The 6,304-nt window shown below is 34.9% G+C and overlaps 1 pseudogene; it reads left to right on the top strand.

The window, feature by feature from the left end:
- The first annotated feature begins 957 nt into the window (after window positions 1-957).
- Window positions 958-2,033, top strand: LOC100952619 (annotated as a pseudogene).
- Window positions 2,034-6,304: the final 4,271 nt, after the last annotated feature.

The following is a 6,304-nucleotide window of genomic DNA, read 5'->3' on the forward strand; positions in this document are numbered from 1 at the left end:
GCCTGAGGCAAGAGAATTGCCTAAGCCCAAGAGCTGGAGGTTACTGTGAGCTGTGATGCCACAGCACTCTACCGAGGGCAACAAAGCAGGACTCTGTCAAAAAAAAAAAAAAAAAAAATTGGTGACACTATTATGCAACTTTTGCTTTCACTATTCTCTTAGTCCCACTTTGGGAATTTTGTCTGTTCACCAATGTGTATCGAATGTATCCAAGCATTATGACTAATCATAAGTAAAATGTTATTGACAGACTATTATTACTTATTAGTAGTAGGTTTCTTTCACATTACTGACTTTCCTTGTTCTATGGCAATCGTGACTAGTGGGTATTATAATTCATATAATGTAGGTATCAAAATTGAATAGTAAAAGGTACTCTAAATCCAATATTATACAAATTCAGAACTTAAAGCATATTTAAATTCTTATTTCCTATTAACTTCAATGGTGTTTGTTTATTTCTGTTCTTATAAAAGGACATTTAATTAGAAAGGCCATCAAATTCAGTAGTTGGGCGAACCATATAACTATCATATCTTTAAGAAAAACACATCTGAGCTTACACAGTATGGCTGGTGACACTGGCTAGCTTAGCTCTACTCTGTCTAACAGGCAAGCAGCAATTTACAAGAGACTGAACTGTATCTGCTTCTACTTCCAAGAGACTAGCGTTCAGCTTTTGCTCACAGAAAGAAAGAAAGGAAGGGAAGGGAAGAGCAGGGAAGGGAAGGGCAGGGAAGGGAAGGGAAGGGAAGAAAGAGCCAGGAAAATTTTATTGTCCCTTAAAAAAAAAAAGTTAACATAAAATTCCAGCAAAAACAAAAAGAAAGGAAAAAAATAGGAACCTGAACTTTTTAGTAACACAGCTGGAATAATCCACAGTGGCAGCAGCAGCAGAAGGAAAAGAGGTTTAATTGAGTTGATTTTCTGTGGTTGTTGGTCACTAATCTCACTGTGATGGAAGATGCACATTCTTTCCAAAAGGGAGGAGAAGCTATTGGAGGTTTGGTTCTCCAGGCCCCAAGGATCTGAGGAATCTTTGCACTATCCCCAGGTCTGAGTGGGACATGTTTTCAAGGAAAATGTTCAGTAATAAGTGTGACAAAAACTGACGAGCGGGAAGCTAATGTACTCAATGAGAGTGGCATGTTTGTCTCCAAGAGATATTTCATTTTGAAGACATGTGGTGCCACCCTCTTACTGAAAGCACGGGTTCCCCTATTGAAGCTTGCTGGAGATTACTGGGGATTCGATTCACTTTAAAGCTTCTTTTATTCTACTAAGAATTTCATGAAGCCTTCTCACCAAGGGTGCCCATAAGGAATTTCCAGGAAGAAATGGAATGTCTCAATGTAATTTTCCCAAATGGAACAGCATATTGTATGGGACACACGAATTCTGACTGTTGGTACTTACATACTCTGGATCTCACAGAGAGTTGAGTTATCAGTTCTCCGGATCTGGAAATTCTGGTGATGGAGCTTGACCCGCAGTTATGGACCAGTTCTACATGAAAGATGGTGTTACCACAAAGGATGTCACTTGAGAAAGTTGAATTCAGGACCTGATACCAAGTTCTATCATTGATGACACATTTTTCAATCCTGTGGTATTTGATGAATGGAATGAAATTGGATAGAACTTATTGGGCTATTCACATCACTCCAGGGTCATAATTTCCTTATGTTAGCTTTTAAACAAACTTAAAGAAAACCTCCTATGATGACCAGATCAGGAAAGTTGTGCAAGTCTTTAAGCCAGGAAAATCTGTGATCACTTTGTTTGGTAATCACAATTCTAAATATTGAACAGTGCTTTCCTCACCCCAGAAGATTGAAGGCTTTAAGCATCTTAATTGTTGGAGTGCTATGTTTAATGATTATAATTTTGTTTTTACCAGTTTTGCTAAGAAGCAGCAACAACAGCAGGGTTGCTTAAGAAAAATGAAGAACAAATGCAAAAAGAGAACACATGTAAAAGGTGGCAGCTGCTTCCGAGATGTTAAAACTGGGGCCATTCTACCTTGTAGTTGAAGAAAGTACTAGGTGTAATGATAGTGTAATCATTTTGAATTGTATGCATTATCATAACAAAGGGTTAGATATCCTGCAGAAATGCTCTCTTCTGTATTTAGGTATTCTATGCCACTTTTGCATGTAGAAAAAAGACTGCACTATATGAAACTTGAGAAAACAATTAAATTTGGTTTATGCACGGTGTCATATCTCTCCAGGTATCTTCCAAAATTTCCCACAGACAAAGCTTTCGTCCTCATTAGGTATTGGCCTTAGCCTAATCATCTGGGACTGTTCTATTAAATTGCTGCCAGAATTTTACATCCATTTACCTCCACTTTTTAGAATTTATTTCTTACTAATGTTACTGGGACAATTTCTCCTTCATATAGTTTTTTTTTTTTGCAACAGCAATTAATGTTTTTATTACACACATGCACAACAAAAAAGAAGAACAGATCTAAATTTTATCATGAATGGCAGAAAAAGTAACTCTTTAACCCTGTATATTTTAAATTACTACTTATTAATTATCTTGTTATCTCCTCCACAATTACTTTGATATATATTTTAAAATTATACAAAAACTAAATTGCGTATTGTTTCCAGAAAATATGTAAATGGAAACTAGAATGACATCAAATGTTAATATACAAAATGCATATTGAAAGTGAGCTAAAGTTTTAAAACAGAATTTAAGGGAAATGTACCTCTTCCTACCCTTGGAATATGAGAGAAATAGCCCCGATGAACCAGCAAAAAGAGGACACTTGGCCAATTAAAGAGTGAGACCTTCAGCTACAGTTCTCTAGGACTCACAATAATAAGTTTCATGGGGATGTGTATTCACAATCCCTAAATATGTCCTGAAAAAATAAAAGCAAGAATTAGTTCTGTGTAGAACTAAAATGATGAAGCCCCAATAGACTGATGTAAAAACATGACTGTTATTTTCATGAAGTCACCTATTCGAGCATACACAGTATGTTAAATACCAACAAACTTGTGGTTATTTGAAACATATTATCTCGTGCAATAAGTCTCTTCTCAGAACTCCCAAATATTACATTTAGATAGTTATTTCTGTTTTTAAGTTGACTGATTTTGTTCCCTGTATATATTAGAGTGAGTGGCAAGAATGACTAGCAATAGATAAGCCAGAATTACTCTTGGGAGATTGATAAGATAAATATAAGATTATCTAGGAACCAGTCAAACCATAGCTCCTGCTTCAGTCTTTGGCTGTGGAAAGTAGTCCCTCATGGTTGATCTTAAGCCTTATGTACTGCCTTCTATGTTTAAGTTGCTTCTGGTAAACCACAGTTCTAAAAGACTATTTGAAACAGTAATACTTTCATTTAACATTAATCTTGTGTTATGAGAACCATTTGGTCATGTTTCAGGTAAGAAACTTTTACTGGAATGCAAAACGAAAACTAAATATGAAGCACTGTAGCTTTGTTTTTTTCCCTGAATTCTCAAATTTTGTTAGGAGAGCCCTAAAAATGTATTAGCAGTTAAATTCATAGCCTCAATTTGAAGTTAGACATAAATCTATGAAATGACTAATTTGAGAAGCCCTGACTAGGCAGTGGATTTACTAGATGAGATTAGATGATATCATGCACTCTCTGAGCAAGATATAAATCCAGTGACTCAGCAGCCTCATCAGTCACTACATCAAGGCCTCAGAGACTGATGATCTCACACATATCTAGAACAGACAGGGCAAGGAAGGACAGTTCCTTCTAATTCTGTCACCCCAAAGCAACGTATATTATCATTCACTGGTTATTTATTGATGTGAAATGTTAAAACTCTAGTCTAATTTACGTATTCCCTCCTAAAGTCAGATTGTTAAAAATCTGTATTCTAGGCTAATGTACTATCTTCTATAGACAGATTGCTAAAACTTGAGGTGTTTTGATTTGAATCACATTAAAATATCCCATAATGACTAGAACACCTAATGTAAACTGTTTCTGATAAAAAGTTAAGTTGAACATTGGGCAGCAAACAGTAAGTTCAAATATGGTTGATGTTGAATGTTATTTAAGCCTCTAGTAATGATGTGAATGAAAATTATTTAGAAACAAGGCAACTAAGCTACAGTTACTTTCAGCTTTTCTCCATCATTTTAAATTATTGTTTCCTCCTGTAAGAACTTGTAACCAGTAAGGCTTTTCTCCTGCTCACACAAATGACAAGTAGCAATGTTTCCAAATATGTTTGCTAACAATAACAAACAATAAGTACAAGTTTCTATAATCCCAAAGCCAACAGAGAGGAAAAATTGCTTTAGCAGCATATGGGAGAAATAGATTCTTTTCTGTCACAGAAGAAAAAAATAAATGATTGACAATTGATTCAATTTAGGAACATAGGCATGGAAATGTGTGATAACTCAGTAATTAAATTGAAGACAATAGCAGATTCCCAGGTGTAAGGTGGCACATAATGGTATCAACAGCTTGGTGAACTTATCCAGCTTGAGACATCATCCAAAACATGATGAAATAGGTTTAAAGAATAAATTACATTTTTCAAGGTGTATAAACAAAAGAAGAAACATAAGAGAATATTTATATTAAATAATTACTAATATTTTTCATTTTCATTTAAGTGATTAGTGACCTGTTCTCTCTAAGAACAATAAATAAAGCAATGTAATATCAAAATAATATTTTTATGGTTATCTAAGCATACAGAATATTTCCATGACTGGAAAATTAAATTGTTTAATTAGCCAAGATTACTCAATGGAGACTTCATAGTGGAGCAAAAGTAGCTTTAAATATGAATTTTGCAATGGATTATAAAAGTAAAGGAAAGGCAAGTTACTTAAATGTCTCTTAACTCCACTTACAGTTTTCTAATCTTAATTACTAAATAGTAATAAAAACAAATGTACAGTTATATTTTAGAAATAAGATATTATATATTAAAATCCTGTTACATACCAGTTTTTCATTAACTGTCAAATCTGAATTAAACTATTTCTATATGCATAAATAATGTAATGAAAAAATTATACAATGAGACAAGTTGTAGAAATAGTTTGTTTGTTAGGTTATCATAAGCTACAATCTTTCCATAATTCCATTAGTAGGTCTAATACTGGGTTCCCTTGCTCAGGGCTGGAAAGGAACCCCCATTTACTAGGCCTGAGTAAGCTCAGAAATTATTCTCATTACAGGCCCTCATCTCTAGGCACAAACAGTCCTTTTCCAGGCCACAATGAAGCAAGGATATCAAGAAACAACCTACTTGGTCTGGGCAATTCCTCCTGGAGTAGGAAGCATACAACCTAATGCCTGAGGTGAGAATTGCAAGGAAGGCAATCCTTTGCTAATTTTAGGATTATTTTCTGTCAGAAGACCTCTGGCCAATTGTGGAATATTTCCTGAAAACACCCTGCCCTCAGGCTGAGAAAAGTAATATTTAAAACCCTAGACTGAAGGGAACTTCCTATGTGAGATCACCCTCTGCTGCTCTAGCAGTGGTTCTCAACATTCCTAATGCCACACCCCTTTAATACAGTTCCTCAAGTTGTGGTGACCCTCAACCATAAAATTATTTTGTTTATACTTCATAACTGTAATTTTGCTACTGTTATGAATCGTAATGTAAATATCTGATATGCAGGATGTATTTGCAACTCACAGGTTGAGAACTGCTGTGTAAGGGGTTTTATTGCCCTTCTTTCCTATTCTATTTCTTTCTCTGTCAATAAACTCTATCCTGTCGCTTATCTGCATGGTCCATGAATTCATTCTTCAAATCTCCAAGATTAAAGATTCAATAGAGAAAAACTCTGGCAATAGATCTATGATTAAAAAAAAATAAAATAAAATAAACAAAAATCCAAAATTAAATTAGATATAGTTCTTATTTAGACATAATTCACACAAGTATTACCTATGGATTAGAAAACTTAACCAAATATAGTCCCCCCCCCCTTTTTGTTATTGGTCAGAGTAGGACCTTTTGATTCTTTGGAGCCATTCTAGCTGAAATTTTTCTTAATAGACTTTTTTAACTTTAAATCTTAGAAAAAATAGGATTAGTTCATATAAATTTAAATATGGATGTCTTTTATGCAGTTATTAGTTGATCTTGACCTATAAGTTTATTCTAATTGTGCTTCTCATTTGAAAGTGAATCTATGGCTCAGCGCCTGTGGCTCAAGCGGCTAAGGCTCCAGCCACATACACCTAAGGTGGCAGGTTCGAATCCCCAGCCTGGGCCCGCCAAACAACAATAATGGCTGCAACCAAAAAATGGCCAGG

Source organism: Otolemur garnettii, unplaced genomic scaffold, assembly GCF_000181295.1.
Source record: "Otolemur garnettii isolate 467f Iridium unplaced genomic scaffold, OtoGar3 scaffold00036, whole genome shotgun sequence".
NCBI lineage: Eukaryota > Metazoa > Chordata > Mammalia > Primates > Galagidae > Otolemur > Otolemur garnettii.